General features: G+C 39.7%; 1 non-coding gene across 1 annotated transcript; it reads left to right on the top strand.

Annotated features, from left to right (window-relative positions):
* Positions 1–12597: 12597 nt before the first annotated feature.
* Positions 12598–12672, top strand: TRNAQ-CUG. Its single transcript has one exon. It is a non-coding gene; the product is annotated as a tRNA-Gln (tRNA).
* Positions 12673–25389: the final 12717 nt, after the last annotated feature.

Below are 25389 nucleotides of genomic sequence, written 5' to 3'. Positions count from 1 at the left end.
AAGTTCTTTAGGCAGCAGGAAGTGATAACAGATAAAAAGTTGGATCTGTGTGAAGGAATAAGGAACACTGGGAGTGATAAATCTGTGAGTAAAGGTAAAAGATATTTTTCCTCATTTTAATCTCTTTATAATTGACTACTTAAAGAAAAAAAATAATGTGGGATTTATAACATATGTGGAAGTAATATGTATGACAACAATTCCACCAAATGGGATGAAGGAGATGGAAGCATACCATAGGAAGGCCCTACACGCCTGTGTGAAGTGGTATAATATTTGAAGGTGGACCATGAGAAGTTCAAGATGTACAATGTAAAGCCTAGAGCAACCACTAAAATGAAAGGCAAATAAGTATAGCAACTAAGCCAATAATGTTTCCAATTAATATTCACAAAATATATTCAGTTAATCCAAAATAAGGCAAAAAATGAGAAAGAAACAAGAAGTGAGATTAATAGAAAAAAATATCAATATGGCAGATTTACTTGCATTCAGTGTAAATGGTCCAAACACTCTAATCAAAACATAGAGATTGTCTGATGGGATTAAAAAAAAAAAAAAAAAAAGGCAAGCCTGGGTGGCTCAGTTGGCTGAGCATCCAACTCTTGGTTTTGGCTCAGGTCATGATCTTGGGGTGGTGGGATTGCCCCTATTGTCAGGCTCTGCGCTCCACATGGAGTCTGCTTGTCCCTCTCCCTCCCCCTGTTTGCTCATGCTCTCTCTCTCTCTCAAATAAATAAAGAAATAAAATCTTAAAAATAAAAAGCAAGACTCAACCATATGCTACCCAGAAGAAATCCAAGTTACGTATAAAGACACACAGATAGGTTAAAAGTAAAAGGATGGAAAATGACAATACCATGAAAACACTAGTCAAAAGAAAAGTAGAATGGCTATATTAATAACCAGCAAAGTTGATTTAATAACAAGCAATCTTACCAGGGGAAAAAAGGGACATTTCAAAATGATAGAGATTGATTCATCAAGAGATCATAACAACCCTAAATGTAGATTCACTCAGTATCACAGCTTCAAATTATATGACACAAAAACTGATAGAATAGAAAGAAAAAAATAAATGAATCCTCAATTATAGTTGGAAACTTCAACAGTCCTCTCTTGGTAATTGATAAAAAAAGAAGACAGAAAATCAGCGAGGATGTAGAAGACATGAACAACATTAGGAAGAAAATTGACCTAATTAACATTTCAAAAATATGTGGAATATTCATAAATAAGGACCATAAAATGGGCGAAGAAACAAGTCTCAATAAACTTAAAGGGACTGAAAGATTATGAAATATATTCTTTAAATTAATTAGAAGTCACAGAAGGATATCTAAATATTTGGAAATTAAACAACTTCTAAAGAACCCATGTATCAGAGAACAAAGCATAAGTTAAATTAGAAAATATTTTGAACTAGAAAGGCAAGCCACAAAATGAGGGAAAATACTTGGAAAATATATATCTGATTAAGGTCATTAGTGCAGAGTATATAAAGAACATTCACAGTTCAATAAGAAGACAAACAATCCTCCTCCACCAAAATGTGAACCCTTTGCTAAAGAAGATGTACAAATGGCAATTAAATACATGAAAAGCTATTCAAAATTAGTATTGGGGAAATGCAAATTAAAGCCACAGTGAAATTCTCAGCCTGCAGCTCTCTGGCTCCGGCTGTCTCCTCCTCTCCTCTGGGGCCCCACCATTGTGGGTCCCTGGCCCCACTGGCCGCTCTCCACCCTCTTGCTACTCCACACCTGTCAGCTGCACTTTGACCCTGAGCTGCTGGGCACCTGGGTCTTCCAAATGGGCCCCGATAGTTCCCAACACACATCAACTGCTTGGTTATGGGACCACCAGGAAAAAAAAAAAAAAAGTGGTGGTGCACCTTGAGAACTTGGATACAGCATGTGGTAATTTTGGCCATCTCACTATCATTTGCAATCAAGGCTTTGAGATTGTGTTAAATGACCACAAGGGGTTTGCCTTTTTAAAAGTTATTCAATAGAGCATCCGTTGAGGGGTTCTTTTTAAAAGACAGCCAAAAACTGACTTTGGGGCGCAGAGGCAGGGCAGCATGCAGCCGTGGACCTGCCTGCCTCTAACAGCTAGCAGAGGCCACTCGCCCCTACATTCCCTTCTGGAGTCTTTATGTGCATGTTTTAATGTTGAGGAATCCTGGCAACCTACCTCCAAGTCAGCTGCCCTCCTGAACATTTCTCTGGAAAGCCACAACTGCCATTTTGAAATGGGAACAACCAGAGACTACACAGGAAAAAGAAAGAAAAATCTGGAAGTCTCAGGTGGCTTCACCACTCAGCCTTTGAATAAAAGGAAAAATATGCAACTCAGGTTTGTTCTCTTTTGACTATTCTATCAAAATGATTTTTCCATACTGATTAGGATTTGAATTTTGTGTTTTGTTTTGTTCATAGTGCAAATTTTATTCCCAGTTAAATTATCTTCCCATGTGCCTTCTTTCTTTAATTACCTTGAGGAACCCCAACCCCTATTGTAAGAAGAAAATAATGCTTCAGGATATCTTTTTTTTAAAAGATTTTTTATTATTTATTCATTTGAGACACAGAGAGTGAGAGAGAGAGCATGAGCAGGGGGAGAGGCAGAGGGAGAGGGAGAAGCAGGCTTCCCGCCGAGCAGGGAGCCCGATGCGGGACTCGATCCCAGTACCCCGGATCATGACCTGAGCCGAAGACAGACGCTTAACCATCTCAGCCACCCAGGCGCCAGGGCTTCAGGACAGCTTGAGATGCACAGATATGTTACTGGTGAGAAGATGATTCTATGGACGGTGTGTCCCGGGGAACAGGCTTTCCGAGATAAGTCAAACTGCTGAAGGGTATCTTTTGGCAGATCATAGGCCTGCAGTACCCTGGCCAGAAAGACTGGGTGATTAATACATTTTGCTTGTTTCTTTTTTTATAGGGGCCAGCTTTGTGCTGAGAACTCAATGTACTCGACATACTTTACCTTACAAGAATCCTACAAAGTAGATAGTACTAGCTGCATTTTACAGATAGGGAAAATTAGTCTTTTACAGTGCTTAGGCTCACACAGCCTCTAATTTGTAAAATGACAAGAGCTAGTCTTTCAAGCCTGAGGACCTCCCTGAGGCTAAAGAGGGAAAGAGAAGCCATTCCACAAAGAAGTAATGGTACTTGGAGTGACATTTCAGTGGGTTTTCTGGTAAGTCCCAGTTCATAAGCATCATGGATGTTAGCTTAATGGAATGGAATATGCATTGCACTGGCTTCTGTTGAAATTTTAGGAGAATTGGCTTAAAGCTTATGTGTCCTTACCAAATTAGGCTACTCCCTTTCTTTCCTAACCCAGGGTCCGTCCTTTCGTTCAAGACAAAAACTTAACCTTCTTTCCTTTTATAGTCCTCCAAATTGGAAGGAGAGCTTTGTAAACTTCAAATTAAGTATAAATTAAGTACCCTTGCCAAGTTTACTTCTCTTAATTACACTATTATTCACACTGATTGCTATCTTTTCGCTCTTTCCTACTAAACAATGGGCTAGTTTCCTGCTCAGTTGTTCAGAACTGATTAATATCAGCTTTGGTAAACTGCAAATATGGGGCTACACCTAGTTCCATATTTTCTGGGAGGGCTTTTCTCCTTTTCTTTGCTTGAATGGAGGAATTTCTACATACCAGATTTTTTATCATTATTTTATTGGTTCAGATCATTTTTATGACATCTGAGAGGTACTGGTCTGCTATTCTGGGAAAGTTATGTCTTAATAAAGGCCAAGTAGCCATACACCCAACTACTGCTACCTGGATACTTCTTCCATCCTACCTCTGGACCTGATCATTCATCACTCAGGACCTTGATGCCACCTCTGTGAAATCCTTCCCAGTCCTCTCCATTCGTGGGAGAAATGCCATCATTTTGGTTCACATTATGCTTTGCAGTCACCTCTGCTCAGGTAGTACTATACTAACTGCTGTAAGGGAGTGATCTGATAGTGTGTCTTCATCGTCTTCCAGAGTGAAAAGCTGTAGATCTCCTTGTGTATCTTTAGAACCTGATTTATAAGTGTTTGGAAAATTGACCACACAGATTCTCTTGTCTTTTCAAAGATTTTTCACAAGTAGTATCAGCGTACAAAGAATTAATTCTATAGGATCCTAGAAGCACAGATCAGGAATAATGCTGTGTTTATATTTTTGGTTCTTTGCTCTAAAGAACATCAGGTTACCTGTCTCCAGAGTTCTAAAAGAGTTGTGTATTTTCAAACTGATTTTCAGGATGTAAATACTGACAAAACAGCTAATGTGTGTAAGAATGTATTCGATATGGAATTTAAAATCACCTCTACTAAAGTCTTTTTGTTTTTTCTATTTCTCTAAGCAACTTTATCTAAATGTTTTGATTAGTGAAAAGAAGAGCTGATGGGCAGAAAATGGCAGATGTTTGTGTTAGGAGGCGCCCTAATACAATACTGCTTAGCATTCTCTGTCATAATTGCTTGTTTGTCTTCTCCTCTGGTCCTTAAACTCTATGAGGGATCAACTCTGTATTACTAACCATTTTATTCCCTGTGGATAGCATGATGCATGATAAATAATAGGCCTTCAATAAACACAATGAAATACCACTATACACACACCCACACACTAATGCCTAAAATTTAAATATGGACAATACCAAGGGTAGACAAGGATATGAGTCACTAGAACATTTACCCATTGCTGGGGGAAATACAAAATGGTTCACAAACTTTGAAAAATTATTTGGAAGTTTCCTGTAAAGATAAATATAACCTTATCAGATGACTACATGACACCATATGACCTAGAAGTTGTATTTGTAGTACTTACTCAAGAGAAATTAAACCATATGTCAAACAAGGATTTGTATTCAAATGTTCATAGCAGCCTTCTTTGTAATTACCTCAAAGTGAAAATAACCCAAATGTTTATTGGTGAATAAACAAATTGTGGCATACCCCTGCAATGGAATACCACTCAACAATAAAAAGTAATAACTTACATGTGACAACAACATGAGTCTCAAATGCACTATGATACATTTAAAATTTCATCGTCAAGGGGCACCTGGGCAGTCGGTTAAGGGTCCAACTCTTGATTTCGACTCAAGTCATGATCTTAGGGTTGTGAGTTCGAGCCCTGCATTGGGCTCCACGTTGGGCATGGAGTCTGCTGAAGATTCTCTCTCTCCTTCCTCTGCACCCTCCCCACCTCTCTCTCTCAAAAAAAAAAAAAAAAAAAAAAAAATTCATCCTCAAAGACAGCTACTGTGTGATTTAATTTATATTAACTTTTAGAAGAGGCAAAACTCTCATACCAGAAAGGACATCAGTGGGATTTGCCAGGAGCCAGGGAGTATGGGGCAAAGGGGCATGGGGGAATTTTGGAGGGTAATGGAAATGTTCAATATTATAATTTTGGTGATGATAACATCACTGAATACATTTTTTAGCACGTATCTAATTGTGCACACAATTAGTGAATTTTATTATGTATATTAAACTTCTATAAAGCTGATTTTTAAAAATCATTTATAATTACCCCACTTAGGGAGAACTCTGCAAATGCTCCCATTCTAGCATCTTATTTGTGCCTAGTGGCAGCATTCCATTTACTCCTAGGAGTAAATCCTAGTCTACCAGCTGGTAACTGGCTGGCTTTAGACAAATTGCTTATAAACATCAGAGTTTTTCCTCCACAAAGTGTAGATAATAATTGAACCTGGACCATAGGGTCTTGGTGAGGGTTCAAGAGAATGTTTAGCATAGTTCCTCAGAGAAAGGAAGCATTCCAAATGTTAGTTATTTTTCATCCCTATAAAAGTGAGCCCACAAGACATATATGGTTCTGCATTCCTCATGCAGATCCTAAAGCCATTTATTCTGAATTGTAGGATGTACCGATTTCATTACATTTTATTTCCTCAGTCTTTTTATGTGTTTGTGTGTGCATTGTGTGTGTGAATTATAGTCTACTGCTTGTATATTTTAAAGCATATTTAGTCTGTGATGGGTAGAACTTTTATTTTAGCTTTTAAAAACTTAATCTTATGAGAAGCCTGCTGACAGCTATTTTAAAATTCTTTTACTAAATTCTTTTTTTCTCTTTCATCCCAGAGAGTATGTTTATTGACTACAGATGTTAAGCACTTCACTAAGGAATGGAAAGCAGCAAGATAGAGTATGTACTTCACCTGAGTGGTTGCATAGAAACCAGTTGTCTCTGAACCTTTAAGAACTCAAGTGGAAAATACACTTAAAAATTTAAAGGACAGAGTCATAACATACAGTTTGAATTGGAATGACTGCAAGATTGTTTCAGGATTATAAGACTTCTGTCTAAAAGAAGTTAATAAAAGGAGTATTATGGTAAGTCCCTTATAATTATGATTTTGAACAAACCACTTTAAATTATGCTATAGCATGAACTGATAAGGAAAAAAATGAATAGAAGGATATCAGGATGGCTGAGGATCAGAACCCAGAACAACAGCCTAAGGCAGTTATGGAGATGAAACTATGTGTGACCCTGCAACCAAAACTCCAGTAAGAATTAGCTCAGAGACAGACCAGGAAAAGACTGTTTTCCAGTGATTTCAATATGCTAAAGGCAATAGTGAAGGTTGGAGCTGGAGAGCATGAATGTAATAGAAACCCAGAGAAATATCACATGTTGTTGTGTTGCTTTTGTTGTTGATCTTGGGCTTGGTCCTGGCATTATTTTGAGCGGTGATAGCAAGTTGTTTCTAAATTTCAGGCAGAGGGGCACCTGGGTGGCTCAGATGGTTGGGCGTCTGCCTTCGGCTCAGGTCATGATCTCAGGGTCCTGGATCAAGCCCCGCATCGGGCTCCCTGCTCGGAGGGGAGCCTGCTTCTCCCTCTCCCTCTACTGTTCCCCCTGCTTGTGCTCTCTTGCTCTCTCTGTCAAATAAATAAATAAAATCTTTAAAAATAAATAAATAAAAGTAAATTTCAGGCGGAAAAATAAGGAGCAAGAATATTTAGGGAAATTTTGAGAATACCTATGATGATGGGCACTAACCTTTTCACTATATGCCATTAGAAACTGAAATAGTAATCCTGAGGCATGAATAGATGCAAGACACAATGGTACAGAATAGAATTTAAGAATAAAATATAGAGGCACCTTGGTGGCTCAGTCTGTTGGCCTCCGACTCTTGATTTCATCTCAGGTCATGATCTCAGGGTCGTGGAATGGAGCCCTCCATCAGGCTCTGTGCTCAGCACAGAGTCTCCTTGTCCCTCTCCCTCTGCTTCTCCCCCTGGGTGTTCTCTCTCTCTTGTAAATAATTAAATAAAATCTTTAAAAAAAAGAATAAAATATAAGGGTATAGGGAAAACTTAGGGATGCTGTCCCAAATGACAGAATATTTGATTTTGAATCTCCTTAATATCACTTATTAATTTAGCTTAGGGCAAAGATGGCACTTTGAAGTAGTAAAGAAAAAAAAATGGCTTATTCAATTAATGGCTTGGGGGTAAGTGGGTAGTCACGGCAAAGTTAGCTATTCCTATCTCAACACATCAAGAGATATTCCAGGTGGATCAGAGGTTCAAAAGTAAAAACGAAACTGCAAAAGTATTAGAAGAAGCCATTTAAGAATGTTCAAATAAATCAGATCGAGGATAGCCATCTATGTCTGATGCAAAACCCAGAAAAAAAAAGCATGAATAAACATGGTGCATTCAACTTCATAAAAACATTTTCTTTAAATCTGCTAGGCCAAAAATCGTAAGAAGGCCCAAAGACAAAACACAAGCCAGAGAAAAATATTTGCATTTCCTATCACAAAGGGCTAATTTCTCTGCTATATAAAGGACTCCTAGGAAGCAATAAGAAATAGATCAACAACCCCATAGAAAATGGAAAAGACTCAAACATTGTTTAAACATATGGAAAAATGTTCCTGTCCCTCAAAATAGCAGGCATGCAAATGAAAGTTACATTGAGAATTCATTGTCTACCTGCCAGACTGGCAAAGATAATAAGATTATAAGCTGCATTGATGACAGTGTGAGCAAACATTCTCATACATTGCTGGAGGGAACGTAAATTGGTGCAAGTTCTGTAGAATTCAGTTTGGCAGTACCTATTAAAATTAAAAAGCAAATAGCCTTTGACCCAGCAATTCCATTTCTAGCAGTTTATCCTGCAAATATTCTTACACATGTAAAATAACACATGAACCAGATTGCCATTACAGTATTCTTCTGTAAAAATAAAAGACTAGAATCAATCTAAATAGAACCAGTTATATGAATTATGTAAATTATGGTACCTCTTTTTAATGATGTAATTCCAATGAAATAATAAGCTTCTGAAAAAAAAGAAGAAGAAGAAGAAGAAGAATGAGGGAAAGAATGTATGCGCTGATAAAAAATTTCCAAGATTTTAAAATGTATTTGTTGAATGAATGAATATGTCATTTAGTGAAAAAGTTAAGGTGCAAATGATATGCATAGTATAATCTATTTACACATTCATGTATTCATCAAATACATTTGAGCATCTGCTATGTGTCAGGCATCACACTAGACATTTGGGATATATCCATGAAATAGACAAAGATCTTAACTGTAGTGGAGCTTACATTCTGTTAAAGGAGACAATTGGTAAACCCCAAACGTGAACATTATATGGTAGTTTATCAGGAACTGGGAGTCCTGTGGGTAAAAGGAAGAGTAGAGCAGGGTATGGGAGATCCAGGGGTTTGGGGGTGGAGAAGAAGATAATGTGCACTGTTAACAATACCGTGGTCAGGTTGGATCTTATTAGGTAAGATTTGAACAAAGGCTTGAAGAAGGTGAGGGCATTTGTCCGGAAAAGTGTCTGAGAGAAGAGTTCCAGGTGTGGGAGCTAAGGTAAAAGGCCCTAGGGCGGGCGTATGTCTGCTGGTGTGGGAGCAGGCTGGCCAGGCTGAGCAGAGGGATCTGGAAAGAGTAGTAGGAAGAAGGTGAGGAAGACAGCAGGAGGCAGATCAGTGCGGGGCCGTATAAGGAGGTTGACTTTCATTCTGAGAAACAAGGAGCCCTGTTGGGATCTGAGGCACCAAGTGGCACTGTATGACTTCGAATTTAAAAGCCTTTGTCTGGTGGTCTGCAGAGAATAGGCTGTGGGAGGCAGCGGTGGAGGCAGAGAATCCTCAGGCAGGGACCCTCATCTCACGAGAGATGCTGGTGGCCATCCACCTGGGTGACAACAGAGGTGGTGGTAGGCAGTGATCAGATTCTGGAAGTGTTTTCCTACTTGCCAACAGGCTTTCCTGACAGACTGGATGTGGTATGTGAACAGGAGGAGTCAAGGACGGCTGAGCAACCCCAAGGCTGGGGGTGCCATGGGCTGAATGGGAAAGTGGCTGATGGAGCCTGTTTGGAGGAAAGATCGGGAATTCAGTCTGCACGTGTTGAATTTGATTTATTTATTAGACATCCAAATGACTGTCTAATCAATGTCATCTGTAGATGGTATTTTGAGCCATGAATATGAATGTTACTATTTGTATAAACAGAGAAAAAAAGATACATATCCATTTGCTTGTACATGTATAGAATATCTCTTTTCCAGACATATGCACAAAACTGGTCATTTTGGTTGCCTATTTGAGAGAGTGGCTGGGGATCAAGTGTTGAATGGAACCTTAGTTTTCATTGTATATCAGTTTAAACCTTTAATTTTGAACCATCTGAATTTATCACATTTAAAAAATTTCAAAAAACTATAAGCCACATTATCAAACTGCTACATTTCTGTGTCTAGAAGTTTCTTTCTCATTGCTAATTTTAATGTTGAGAAAAGGACAAATTAGTTTCATGGATTCCAAAGATACTTATTGAACATCTACCATGTATAAGATACTGAGATTAAAAAAAAATTATCAAGATATGGCCTCTATTTTCTTTGATTTATTTATTTTAATTTTCTTAAGATTTATTTATTTATTTGAGAGAGAGAGAGAGAGAGCGAGAGAGAGAGAGCATCATCAGTCAGGAGAGGGAGAAGCAGGCTCCCTTCTGAGCAGGGAGCCCAACATGGGCCTTGATCTTAGGACCCCAGGATCATGACCTGAGCTGAAGGCAGACGCTTAACTGACTGAGCCACCCAGGCACCCTGATATATATTTTTAAAGTTTTATTTATTTATTTGAGAGAGACAGCTCACGTGTGGGTGTCGCGGGAGGACAGAAGGAGAGACTCTTCAAGCAGACACACCCCCCTCCCCACCAGCGACTGAATGGGGAGCCTGTCTCAGGGCTCAATCTCATGACCCTGAGATCATGACCTGAGCCAAAAACAAGAGTCAGATGCTTAACATACTGAGCCACCCAGGCACCCCTGGTCTCTTCTTTAATACAATAATGTTTTAAATTTGAATGTAAATCTATCTTCTGGAACTAATTAGTAGTAAAAGTTACACCTTATTAGGATTAACAAGCAGCTAATTTTATTAAGCACAGCTGCTATGGTTTTTTGACTACAATAGAGTAAGTAGGTATCATATGGCTATTCTGACCCTCAGAAAAGATTCAGAATTATTTTATGATCCAAAACCAAATGAAATAGCTGAAGATAAGAGTTGATCATACAAAAAAAAAAAAAATAATGACTAATCTATTCTTTTATTTCTTGCTCAATACTTTCTGGTTTCTGTGTGTTTGTTTTGTTTTAATATAGAAAAGTACAGAGAATCATAAGAAACACCTATAGATAGTCCACTCCCCAGAATTAACAAGTGTCAACATTTGGTCATGGTCTTCATCAGCTCAAGGTGCAATAGCAAATTGCCATAGATGGGGTGGCTTAAACAACAAACCTCTATTTCTCACAGTTCTGGAGGCTGGGAGGCCCAGGATCAAGGCAGCAGCAGATCCAGTGTCTGGTGAGAGCCCGCTTCCTGGTTTACAGATGGCAGTCTTGCTCACTGTGTCCTCACATGGCAGGGAGCAGAGGGAGGAAGCAAAGTCTGTGTCTCTTTTTATAAGGGCACCAATTGCGTCCAGGAGGGCTCCATCCTCATGACCCTACTACCTGCCAAAGCCCCAACCCATAATACCACCACACTGGGGATTAGACTCTCAACATTCGAATTCAGGGGAGCACAGTCAGTCCATAGCAAGGTCATCTTTGCTTTACATATTCTAATGACACATATAAAAGAGCACAGATAAAATGTGGGTCTTCTTTATTCTCTTTTCAGTCCCATTTTCTCCCCTCCTCAGAGACGACCAGTCTCCTGAGTGCACGCCTTTAAGGGTCCTCATTTTACTACGCTTTTGTATTCATAAATAAGAGATAAACTTTCAGTAGATGGGCTCTTACTTTGTATACACTCCTCTGACGCTTTTTCGCCTCACATTATGCCATTTTCACCTCACATTATGTTTTTGAGATCTATCCATGTTGACACATCACCATTTTATTATCCAGAGAGAAGTAAAATCATAGCAGTTTTTATTTATTTTTTTCATAAGGAAACCGTATAAGAATTGGAATTGGATTATTTGTTAAATGCCCTAAAACACTAAGACTGCATTCTCCAACTGTGTCCCAAGTCGCCCTCGGGCACTGCAGCAAACTCACAGGGGTGAAGCAGGGTATTTTTAAATTTCAAGAGAAACACAATGATATTTGTCAGCTCCACACAAGCTATTAGGTGCTGGTTTTGGCCTAGGTCCAGAGTAGTTAGGCACTTCTTTTGGCATAGGGATGCCATGAAAAAATTATTAAATAACGTCATCAGGAACTGAGGAAGTTTAAGAGTTTTATTAAGAATAAAAAACCTGTGAACCTGTGTTCTCTATCAGGCCACATTACCTGGTGTATAACTACAGGAATTATAGGCGAAATACCTCTGAGAAGATGACCAGCCTTGCAAACCTAAATCTACTTCCTTGGTAAAAACAGTAAGTGATGATATGGAGCACCTAGAAGGAATAGTTTAATGTTTTAACTCTCTGGCAAACTGAGTTTCTGAATTGCTTCAGGTATATCGTTTTCACCCCAAATGTCCCACCAACTATGATAAAACCTAAATGTGCACTTGGCTATTTACTTGTCCAGAAGCAGAGCAAGAGTTGAGAGTTAGGGAGGGCTTATGGGTGTTTTTGAGAGTCTACAAATGAGGAGGAGATGGAAGACCTCTGGCATGGTTTTTAATCAATAACAAATCAACCAGCTTTTACTCACAAGCCATATTTCTAAAGATTTAACCTATGATTTATCCCTTCGGGGGAACCAGGAACTCAGCTTGAGGAATATTATTGAATACTTAGCCCCATCTCAAAGGATAGCACTAGGGTCCATTTTAGGAATGCTTGCATTCATGCTCCAGCAGTCGCTAGGCATGCTGTCAGGGGCACTGAGCTTCTCCGCAGGGGAAGAGGTTGAGAAGACAGGAAAAGTGACAAGGCCGTTCTCTTCCATCATGGACACATCTGCACATATTTCCCTCCATAATCCCAGGGCCAAGCCATCTAGCTTGCTTTCCTGGCTCCTATTTTACCTAAACTCAATTTAGTATTTCATTTGTTTCTATTTAAATGTAAAAAGCCTTGGAGCCCCTGGCTGGCTCAGTCGGTAGAGCATGAGACTCTGGATCTCAGGTTAGTGAGTTCGAGCCCCACGTTGGGTGTAAAACTTACTTAAAAAATAAATAAATAAATAAAATAAACATAAAAAGCCTTATAACAGAAAAAAGGGATTATCTGTTTATAGAAAGTCATGAGGATAGGTTATATAAACCTTTCAAAGGAAACATGAAGAAGTCTGAGTGTGGGGGGGGAATTGCTGAACTTGAAAAGGGAAAAAAAAAACAGTAGCTTTTAGAGGAATGGCTTTTGATTTTAACAAAATTAATACCTTATGTTGCTAAGAAATCTGAGCTGAAAATATACTGTATTTTCTTCCTGACTAAGTGATATCCATCTCCCAAAGGACCATCTGTGGTCATTATGATGTCACCTTGGCAGAAACTTGAGGACATTAGTGGATCAGATGTCTTGAGTCTTAATAAAACACCATTAACATTTTAAAATAAATGATTATATAACCTATTCCTACTTTCTTTGTAGAGGAGGTGCTTCCAAAAAATATCATCAAACATATTCTCTTTCAATTATAAATGGATTCAAATATAATTTTTTCCAGGATGCTAATGTCACATTTTATGACCCATTGCAGAGAAATAAATAATTCGGAGTGTTTTCTGGATTACTGGAATCTAAAAGTAAAGCTAGCCTGGAGGTCATGTAATAGTTTTGCAAAACCTAAATCCATCCTAAAGGTCAGCATCAGATTCATAGTCATGCTTGCCTAGTCCTTATGTGATTGCAGTGCTTGAATAATGGCCTATGACAGATGTTTTTCATTTTTCTCAGAACTATGATTTTAGGTGGAAAAACACCTAGCAGTGGCATATCGAACTTCATGTCAAAAATGCTAAGGTGAAATCTTGTACTAAATGAGGAAAGTGATTTGACCCCAAAATATAATGAAAACCTTTAAAGTTTGAATTTTGTCCTATCTTTTATTGAGAATTCAGGCTGGAGGTGGTAGGTTTGGTCATTCACTAAGCATTTGTGGAAAACCTATTGTATGCAGTCATTGTGATAAATTTACAGGGATTACAGAGATCTATCAGAGAGTAGTGGGAGGTGATGGGTTGATAAACAATAATAATTACACAGCAATGCCAGATCTAGGGAGTGCTTCACTGAGGGCATTAATAAAGGGCTGTAGTTGAGAGACATGTAACGGCTAGGTGTGATCAGGGCCTCGAAGGACTAGTTCAGTCTCCATTGGCAGATTTGGTGGGAAGAATATAGGGTAATCTAGGCAGGGAGAAATTCATGAGGAAAGGCACAGTCAGGAAAATGTAAACTATGTGGTACACAGAGAGGGGTCATGAGGAATGAGACTGGAAAGAGTGGTCACGGGCAATCATGGAGGCCCTCCAATACCATGCTACAGAATTAGGAATTTACTTGCTAGTCAATAATATAATCATGAATATCTTCAGAATGGATCAGAGAAAGATATCCACAGTAAAATCAGAAAATAAAGAGCTAAATCAACTAAGTGATGCTCCAAGTTCATGATGCAGGAAGCTCTTTTGCTCAGTCAAGAGACACTTTCCTATTTAGAAAAAAAAAAAAATAGATGAAAGCTTTTTGCTATCATTATGTGTTTTTTAAATTTGGAGATTGTTTTCTAGTGGGGTCTTGAGAAGACCCAAAGATTAACAAAATAATGCATGTGAAAGAGCTTTGCAAACAATAAAGTCCTATTTTTTGTATTTATTTTAAAAATTCCAGTGTACGGAGTGCCTGGGTGGCTCAGTTGGTTAAGCGACTGCCTTCGGCTCAGGTCATGATCCTGGAGTCCCGGGATCGAGTCCCGCATCGGGCTCCCTGCTCAGCGGGGAGTCTGCTTCTCCCTCTGACCCTCCCCCCTCTCATGTGCTCTCTCTCTCCTCTCATCCTCTCTCTCAAATAAATAAATAAAATCTTTAAAAAAAAATAAATAAAATAAATAAAATAAAATTCCAGTGTAGTTCCCATACAGTGTTATGTTAGTTTCAGGTGTGCAACATAGTGATTCTATACATCACTCAGTGCTCATCTTGGTAAGTGGAATAAAGTCCTATTTATCTCTTTCATTTCAAGTAACATGAAACAATAATTTACATGAGCGGAAGAATAATACAACATTAATGACATGGAATAGAAGTATTTTATTGTATAGAAACTAATAATATTCTTGAGGACAAAGTAAGAGACGAGGAGAGACAGGATGGCACGCAGGGAGGGAGATGGAAGAAGGGAATAGGGAAGACAGAAGGAAAAAGGAAGGTGGGGGAGAAAGGAAGGCAGCTGGATGGGGGTAGACAAGGTCCATAGAGAGAGACACAGGGTGGGTAGTGGCCAGGTACACAGCCGGCAGGGACTTCAGAAGAGCCCTCACCTGTTCACTTACCTCTGCTGACAACTTCTCTTCTTCCATCACTGGCACTCCCTCCAAGCTTCTGAGCTGGCTTTCTCTCTTTCTTTCTTTTTTAAAAAATTTATTTACTTTCTGAGCTGGGTATTTCTTGCTCCTCTCCAAATCAAGGAATAGAGAGTACCTAGGGGTTCGATTTAGGTCATAGTTCACCTGATGACCAGACTCTCAATAGCCTATGAATGGATAGCAATCTTAGGAATCACCTACTTTTGCAAAAGGTTTCATAGATGTATGATTTTATTGCAAAGAAATTTCAGTTCTCAAAGTGTCTTCCTGTCTATTACCTCCTATGAGCTTTCCAGTTATGTAGAAGGCACATCCTTATTCTCACTGGACAGATCAGAAGAGGAGAAATGGTTGTAAGGCCTTCCTGAGTAAGTGATATCCATCTCCCCAAAGACTGTCTGTGGCCATTATGATGTCACACTGGTAGAAACTTAAGGATATGAGTGGATCAGTTGTCTGGAGAGTGGGTGGAAACTATCTCAAGTCTTGGTAAAACAATCAGTGATTATAGAACCTATTCCTGTTTTTTCTTTGGGGGGAGTACAGTTTATTACAGTGAAAAGGGTACTGGGTTAAATCAGAAGATCTGAGTTTTAATAGTAATAATGACATTATTAGCTAATAAAAATAGCTACATGTAGTCAATGCTTCCGCCAGACACTGCCCTAAACCCCTGGCTGGCGTTAATCCCTTTCCCTTCCACCATGACTGTGTGAGGTCAGCACTAAGTGATATAACGAAGATTTAGAGAGCTTCAGTGATTTGGCCAAGTGTTTTAGTTCAGGCTCTGTATCACTCAAACTATTTATAACCTCTTTGGGCCTCTTATTTCCTTATCTGTAAAATCACTACGATGATTTGAAAAAGAATGGAGATTGAATTTATGAATCAAAGACAGCCTGTTAGACAATGTCAGGGGTTGCTCAACTTTTTCTGTAAAGGACCAGATACAAAATATTTTCGGCTTTTCAGGCCACACTGTCTCTGCTGTGGCTTCTCAGCTCTGCTGCGGTAGAGCGAGGTCAGCCGTGAGCACACGGAGGATGAACGCGGCTGCGTTCCAGCCCAACTTTATTACGGACATGGAAATCTGACTTTCATATCACTTCCACATGTCACAAAATATTACTGTTCTTTGTTTTTTTCCAACTACCTAAGAATATAGAAATTATTATTAGCTTGCAAGCCATTCAAAAACAGGCAGGGGGATGAATTTGGCCTTCTACGTCCACAGAAGATCTTCCTAGAAAACAGGTGCATCTATAAGTTAGACATGATTGATAATATTATTTGTAAATGACTGGAAAGAAATATCTTTGAGTAGAAGAAACTGTTTCATCTGTTCTCATCAATAACCACGGACTCTGCAGTGCCTTATACTTCTGACAGGCACCATGTTAGAAGGACCTGCTGGAACACATAGGAGTCCATATATCCTGGGACTAGATGGGGTGGATGCCTTAGAAGCTAAGATCAAATCGATCCCAAAGGCAAGCCCAGAAAAAAATTTCTAGGTAAAGAAAGCAATGTTGCTAAATTCAGAAAGAGTTGGTTTTTTAAAATACAAGCATTAAGCAGGTGTTTAATAAAATTAACGGGTAGCTTTTTGAGCATCTACAATTATGGGTTTGGGGTTCTCCTCAAGGTAGTCAGGCTCCTGGCAACAGCGGGCAAACAGGTTTGGAGGCAGCATCAGTAGAAGTGATTGTGAATGTCCCGTCCTCGATTTTATCTCCATGTGTAGTCTTCTTGATGATCTCCCAGTCATTAGCACCTCAAATCACAGCATCTAGAAACAAATGCCCGTAGTATCTAGAAACAAACAGCCCCTAATCCATGCACATGCAAACTCATGTGCACATGTGTACTGTTTTGTCAGATGTGCTCCTGGCTGTAGCGCATTCATCCTGTTGGCTTCTTTAATCTCTCAAGCATTCTGGTGTGAGAATTCTTTTCATTGTTTGATACCCTGAAGAGAGGAGTTGATTTGTGGCAACCTACTACTGTACATGTAAATATCTTATACAGATGTTAGATTTAGGATGTCCTGATGAGGCTTAAGAACAGGTCTCAAAAAATAAATAGATAAAAATTAAAAAATTAAAAAATAAAACAGGTCTCCTTGGAGGGAGTGGCTAAACAGAAGGCATCTCCCCAAGAGAGCGCTCAGTGCCAGTGTCCATCATCTGTGGACGGAGCAGGTCCTCATACCGGAAACAGGAATCTGAATTCTGTGCTAATGCACAGAAAAGTCTTACTTCTCCCAGACCCAGCCCTCTAAGGGTTGGACTTAGAGGAAAGGTGCCAGGTGAGTGCTTTTGTGTGGTAAACACCAGAATGGAGCCTCAGCAGGAAGGCAGGTCAAAGGTCCATTTTGTTCATGCCTTGGAGAGTCGGCCACATCTTGTAAGCAGATTATGTTCTTTGTTATGCTCTTTCTTTCTTTGTTTTATTACCCTGGGCTTTGGTAAATTCTGATTGAAATGTTCCAGCCTTGCGTTAGTTAGGATCGCTGTTTTAAAAGGAAACGTGTAGAAGCCAAGATGTTAAAAGGGGAGCAGTGCCCCCCTGAGGCCAGCTGAGCCTGGCAGCAGTAACCAGTGAGATCCCCAGGGGACTGTGCAGCGTCTGCGGAGATCCTCCCTCCTGCACCGTTTCTGCAACCTGGGATTTGGGACAATATGGGGAAGGCCATCTTCCTCATTGTATAGTCTTCACACTTTCTTAACTCCTTTGCAGATAAGCATTCTTCCATAGTAAGTGTGAGATGATAGCGTGTAGAGTAGGCGTAGGCAGGAGTTTCTGTGACCTCAAGCAAGTTACTTGACGTCTCTGTGCTTCAGTTTCCCCAATGATCAAATATATATAATTGTACCTCTCTGAAATGATGTATACAAGGATGAAATAGGTTAATATATAAACATATCTGCCCCAGAGCCTGGCTTATACTACATCCTCAGTGCAAGTTTCCTGTTGTTACTAGAGTACCTTGCCAGACTAGTTTTTTATCAGCCTGACTATTGGGACAAAATGATCTTCTTTCCTGGGTCTTCTGACTCCCTGTAAAATTAGTAAACTGTCGTAAAACTCTGGACATCAGCCCGTAGGACCCTAGTGCTGAGCTAGGCACTGTGAGAACTCCCAAAGAATTTTAGTTCTTGTCCTCTGGGTGCTTACGAACACATCTGAAGAGCCAATGTGGGTTTAATGGTGGCTACCCTGCGTTAATAGCCTTGATGATGTTGGGCAGGGTTTTTTTTAGCCTTGCTAGACCTCAATTTGCTCTTCTACAAAATGGAGATTATAATAGTAACCACCTCATAGGGTTATTATGAGAACTAAATAAGTTAATAATAAAAGTGCTTACCACAGTGCAGACATATGGTAAATGCTGGTTGTTAGTGTATGCTACCATGCAGCAGTGTGTGGATGATGAAGTGTGGACAAGAGTGGGGCCCCGGGGACAGAGCAGAGGTCCCAGGAGAGGCCGTTGTGTGCTGGAACAATGACAGCATCTTCGCGAAGGAAATAAGACTGGAGCTGAGGTTGTGGGTTGGGCAGGATGGGGACAGGCAAAGACAAGTTGAGAAAGGAATCGTATTGCCAAAAACACTAAGAAGGAAATTGGCAGGGACATTTGTTATTACGGACTTTCTTATTAATTCCAGCATGACAGAACCCCCTTTGAGAATTGCAATGTGTCATAAATGGATTTAAGTGCTTACTGAATATTTTCGGACTTGCAGAAGAGACAGGACTGTGTGGCTTCTCCCTGACAGTGATCTCATGTCAGTTTCTAGAATTCTACAGAATTGTTGGTCTGGAGCTAGGTTAATGTAGTTACGTAGTCGGAGGGGGAAAATGGAAGAATCTGTAGCTGGAGGATCCTATTCTGACAGCAGATGGCTCCCTTACATACAGGTAAGAAAAGAAGCGCTGTGGTCTACCTAGGAATCACTTCAGTCCTTCGTGTGGTTGCCACATATTGCATATCATGGAGGCTGAATTTGGAAGTAATCCTTTGCGTTGATTTTTTTTTGTATGAAAGATGATATTAAAGCGGCAGGAGGAGCTTCCCTCCTAGGAGCTATGCTTACCTCTGAGGACAACAACCCGAGTATTGCTCCTTCTGGGAATGAAAGTCACACCCTGGCAGGACGTACTCCCTTCGTTCCCTCACAGAGGTTGCTATTGAGCCTTAACAGCGCCTCACTTACACCCGCTGTAGACAGCACAGATTTGGGCTTCCAGCCGTTCCAACGTTAGAGTACGATTTTAGTGACAGCACTGGTCACACACGGGAACTTTCATTTCACCATTTCTTGGTACTGAGACTCCACAGACCTCAGCTGCCTCTCACTCAGTAGCAGAAGTGAAGTACTACTCTCTTTTCCACCCAGAGACCTCCTGAAATCCACACTTGGTAAACCCCACTCCATCCTGGTCAGCTCTGCACAGTTTCCCATACCGTTTCTCCACATCCGTTTGACCTTTGCTAGTGTCCTCTGCTCAGGGTACTGCTGGAGAAAGAAGGCGCATGGAGCAAATCTGGGTCGTGGAAGATTTTTTTTTTTTAAAGATTTTGTTTATTTATTTGACAGAGAGAGACACAGCGAGAGAGGGAACACAAGCAGGGGGAGTGGGAGAGGGAGAAGCAGGCTCCCCGCGGAGCAGGGAGCCCGATGCGGGACTCGATCCCAGGATCCTGGGATCATGACCTGAGCTGAAGGCAGTCGCTTAACCAATTGAGCCACCCAGGCGCCCCTCGTGGAAGATTTAAAATAACAGGATTGCTGTGTTGGGAGGTTAGGACTCCTCCGCTTCCAACTCCTCCGCTTTCTATGGTTTTCTAAAACGCGGAAACAAGAAAGGTTACTTGGTCCATCAGTTCCACCTTTGCCTCCATAGGCCAGTCTTAAGCCTCCCTTCCCGGCACATACGCTGTCAACGATCTTATTTATTCCAATGGCTGCACCCGGAATGTTCTATGTAAGCTAGGCTGGGGCAGCAACATACTGGAAGGAGCTGAGGACCTGTCTAGAAGCTATATTGACATAGCCCACTGCTCTGTCTACTTCGATGTATTTACTGGGGAAGTAGGGAATCTAAAGCGCTTGTCCTGAGCCAGCCCTTGGTTCCACTACCGCGTTGAGCTGCTTGGCCTCCCTGCCCAACATGGTAATTGTGAAGTTTGTTTCAATGAGAAGATGGAGAATATGAGGCTGGAGTGTTGTGAGCAGGCGTGTCCTCACCACCGCACACTCTGTTCTCACCTTCTCAGTCTCTTCAATCCTTCTTAGCCTTTATGGAATCATAATACTCCTTGAGGATCTGATCAAACCACGACCCCTCAGAAAAAAGTGCCCATGGACATAATGCTTTGGATACAGTATCAGGTCCACACAGCCTTAGAAGCTCCCTAGGCACCTCTGATTAAAACTCTGCCTTAGAAAAAGATATTTTTCCTTAAAAAACAAAAACAAAACACAAAAAACACCTAGCCACTCTGCCTGCTATATCATATTCTTTCTCTCTTTATGAGATTTTTTTTCCTACAATAGCTGTTAGCACTTCCCTTTTTTTAAAGATATATTTATTTATTTGTGAGAGAGCATGCAAATACGAGTGGGGGGAGGGGCAGAGGGAGAGGGAGAGAGAATCCTCAAGCAGACTCCCCACTGAGCACAGAGCCGGAGGTGGGGCTCTATCTCACCACCCTGAGATCATGACCTGAGCCAAAATCAAGAGTGGGATGTTTAACCAACTGAGCCACCCAGGCGCCCCACAGTTAGCACGTCAATTTCTAACCTTGTTCCAGGATCCCGAGGGCTTTCTGTACATCAAATAATTTAATCATCACATGAACCATATGGTGGGTAGGCACTATTGCACAGATTAGAAACGTAAGACTTGTGGAGTTTAAGTAACTTTTCCAAGATCATACAGCTGTTTGTGTACAAAGCCTTAATCTATTTGTATGTTTCTTTTCGGGGCATACTCAACTTGTAGGCTTAGATGAGCAGATGTTATCTGAAAATGCCATGTATTAATTTCCTAGAGCTACAGTAACAAATTAACATGAATGAAGTGATTTAAAACAACAGAAATTTATTCTCTCACAGCTATGAGAGGTCAGAAGTCTAAAAATAAAGTTATCATCAGGCCACACTCGCTCTGGAAGCTCTAGAGGAAAATCTGTTCCTTGCCTGTTCCAGCTTCTAGAGATTGTTGGCATCCCTTGGCTTGTAGCTACCTCTCTCTCTTTTCACAGTGTCTTCAATGTGTGTCTGTTATCTTCCTTTGCCTCTCTCTTATAAGGATACTTGGAATGGTGTTTAGGGCCCACCTGGATAAACCAGGGTAATCTCATCTCAAGATCCTTAACTTAATTACACCTGCAAAGATTCTTTCCAAACAAGATAACATTGATAGGTTCCAGAGATAAAGGGCCAAGACTGGATGATAATATATGTAAACAGTTTTTAAACGGGTGAACGACACCACCTCAAGAATACTGATGATAGATTAACGTCAGCCTTGAGAGAGGTTTCCAGAGCAGTGTTTCCCAACTGTGGCTGCACACTGTAACACCTGGGCATCTTGGAAAAATATCAGTGCCTGGAACGTGTACCAGGCCAGTTGATTCAGAATCTCTGGGAGGGGGCTTGAGTGCCAGTACTTTTCCAATGGTCCTCAAATTAACAAAAGATAGACCAAACATATATACAGGAAATGACAAAATATTATTGAGAGAAATTAAAGAACTAAGTAAATAGAAAGATACACCACGCTCATGGATTGAAACACCCAATATTATAAAGATGTTAAAAATTCATCTATAGATTCTAATTGATCTGTAGAAACCAGCAAAAATCTGACTAGTATTTTTGTGAAAATTAATAAAATGATTTTAAGTTTTATATGGAAGGAAAAAGAGCTAAAAATAACCGATATAATCTTAAAGAAGAACAATGGGTACTTTGTTGTTACCAAGATTTATTATAGAGCTACAGTAATTAATACAGCATGGTATTGATGCAAAGATGGATAAAAGATTGGAACACACAATCCAAACAGGCCAATAACAACACACTTACACATACTTGACTTGTGACAAAGGAGACACTGAAATGTGATGAGGAAAGAATGCCCTTTTTTAATAAATGGTGCTAGATCAACTGGATATCCATATGGGAAAGAAAAAAAAAAGAACACTGGCTTCTACTTCACACCAAAGATGAACATCAATTCATAGTATTGTGTGGATCTAAATGTGAAAGGCAAAATAATAAGGCTTCTAAAAGGCAACTTAATATATCTTCATGACTTGGGAGTAGGCAAAGCTTTCTTAAACAGAACACAAAGTGTGTTAACCATAGAGAAAAAGATTGATAAATTAACTTCATTAAATTTAAATGTTTTGAAATTCCCTGTTATACCTGCTACCAATGTCTTATGATAGATTTCTCAGTTCATATTTTATTCTTGCTTTCCAAATTCCTCACCCTCCTCTGCTTTCTTTATCTCTTTCAGACTTTGTTCTCATCACAAAGATTTGATCCTACCTTTGATCAAAACAGGCTTTTCAGGGCGCCTGGGTGGCTCAGTCGGTTGAGCGACTGCCTTCGGCTCAGGTCATGATCCTGGAGTCCCTGGATCGAGTCCCGCATCGGGCTCCCTGCTCGGCAGGGAGTCTGCTTCTCCCTCTGACCCTCCCCCCTCTCATGCTCTCTGTCTCTCACTCTCTCTCTCTCAAATAAATAAATAAAATCTTTAAAAAAAAACAAAAAAAACAAAAAAAAAACAGGCTTTTCTCATAATTTATTCTTCATGTCCTTGTTTGAGGAATTTCTGTAATGTTAAAGAGTTTCTTATTTGTTCTACTGAGCCAAATAACTTATTTTTACCACATTAAAAACTTGGATTTACTAGTGATAAGAAAATCGTGGTATATCCATACAGTGAAATACTAATCAGTAATAAATGGGAATGAGCTACTGATACACACAGCATGGATGAATCTCAAAACAATTATGCTACCTGAAAGAAGCTATACAAGCAAAAAATACATGTTGTGTGATTCCATTTATTTAAAAATCTAGAAAATGTAAACTAATCTATTTTTTAAAGATTTATTTATTTATTTATTTGAGAGGGAGAGAGAGGGAGATCATGAGCAGGGGGAAAGGGTAGAGGGAGAAGCAGACTCCCCGCTGAGCAGGGAGCCTGAAGCAGGGCTGGATCCCAGGACCCTGGGATCATGACCTGGGCCAAATGCAGACGCTTAACCAACTGAGCCACCCAGGTGCCCCACAAACTAATCTATTGAGACAAAAAGCAGATCAGTGGATGCCTGAGATGGGAGCACAAGGGAGGAATGAAAGGAAGAGATTACCCTGGGACAGGAGGGAACTTTGGGGGCAAGGGGCTGATGATATATATGTTCATTACCTTGATTGTGGTTATAGTTATAGAGTTATATGCAGTTTATTGTATTAGAAGTCTTCAGTAATTCTAATATTGGTAAAAAAAAATTATAAGTATCAATGAATTATGACATTTTTGGTATTTTAAGTCATGTTTAGTATTCAGTCATCAACATAGCTAATCTATTTTTTAAAATGTCTAATACACAAGTGTATCATTGTCCATCAGAATCAAAGACAGAATTTGTATATGATACTGAAAAGATGGGGAATTCCTTGCCAGACATGGTATTTCTTTCATATTAATTACTTTTTCAGAGTGTGTGTCTCTGGACCACTTGAACTAGAATAACCTGGAATGTTTGTTAAAATGTGGAATTTAAGGGGCGCCTGGGTGGCTCAGTTGGTTAAGCAACTGCCTTCGGCTCAGGTCATGATCCTGGAGTCCCGGGATCGAGTCCCGCATCGGGCTCCCTGCTCGGCGGGGAGTCTGCTTCTCCCTCTGACCCTCCCCCTCTCATGCTTTCTGTCTCCCATTCTCTCTCAGATAAATAAATAAAATCTTTAAAAAAAAAAAAAAATGTGGAATTTAAGAAAAAAAACAGGATCATAGGGGAAGAGAGGAAAAAATAAAACAAGATGAAACCAGAGAGGGAGACAAACCGTAAGAGACATAGGAAACAAACTGAGGGCTGCTGGAGGGCAGGGGGATGGGAGGATGGGGTAACTGGGTGATGGACATTAAGGAGGGCACGTGATGTAAGGAGCACTGGGTGTTATATAAGACTGATGAATGACAGACCTCTACCTCTGAAATCAATAATACATTATATGTTAATTAATTGAATTTAAATTAAAAAGTGTTTAAAAAAATAAAATAAAATGTATTTAAGAACACAGTTTTGTTAATAACAATGCATTGCAAATATTTTCTACAAAATTAAATAGTTTTATTACTTTCCAAAAAAAAAAAAAAAAATGCAAATCCCCATACCAGGAATAGCAGGGAACTTCCTTAACGCTCCCCCCCCCCAAAGGTATTTATCTTCAGGAAGTACTATAATTAATGTGATAATATAAGCATTTCTCTGAAAATAATGAAGCTCGGTATTACCGTTACTACTATTCAACATCTAACCAGAAGTCCAAATTCACATAGTAAGAGATGAAAAGACCAGAAAAGTAAATGGAATGACAGTACCTAACTTTCAGACTTGATACAGGGCCACCGTAGACAAGACAGTGTGGTACTGGTCACAGAATAAACAAACAGATCAGTGGAATAGAATAGAGACCACACAGATACAGTAAGCTGATCTTTGACCAAAGGAGCAAAGGCAATTCGAAGGAGAAAGGATAATCTTTTCAACAAATGTGCTGGAATAACCAGACATCAGGAACAGAAAAACAAATGAACAAACACAAACCTTAAACCTGTCACAAAAATGAACTCAAAATGGATCATAGATCCAACTCTACAAAACTGTAAGACCCACCTAGAAGATAACACTGGAAAAAAATCTAAGTGCCCTTGAGTTTGGCAATAACTTTTTATTTTTTTTATTTAATTTTATTTTTTGAGTAGGCTCCACACCCAGTGTGGGCTTAAACTCATGAACCTGAGATCGAGAGTTGCATGCTCTCCTTACTGACCAACCAGGTGCTCCATGTTTGGCAATAACTTTTTAAATAAAGCATCAAAAGCACGACCATGAAAGAAAAAAATGGGTAGGTTGGACTTAATTAAAATTAAAAACTCTGTTATGCAAAAGAACTGGTTGAGAGAATGAAAGGACAAGCCAGAGACTGAGAGAACCTTGGCAAAACACATATCTGATAAAGGATTATTTCTCAAAATATCCGAAGAACTCTTGAAACCCAACAGCAAGAAAACAAACAACTTGATCTTTTAAATG

The sequence above is a fragment of the Neomonachus schauinslandi genome, chromosome 8 (genome assembly GCF_002201575.2).
Source record: "Neomonachus schauinslandi chromosome 8, ASM220157v2, whole genome shotgun sequence".
In the NCBI taxonomy this organism is placed as follows: domain Eukaryota; kingdom Metazoa; phylum Chordata; class Mammalia; order Carnivora; family Phocidae; genus Neomonachus; species Neomonachus schauinslandi.
Note: the sequence above shows the minus strand (reverse complement) of the source record. Positions and strands in the feature narration are given on the sequence as shown.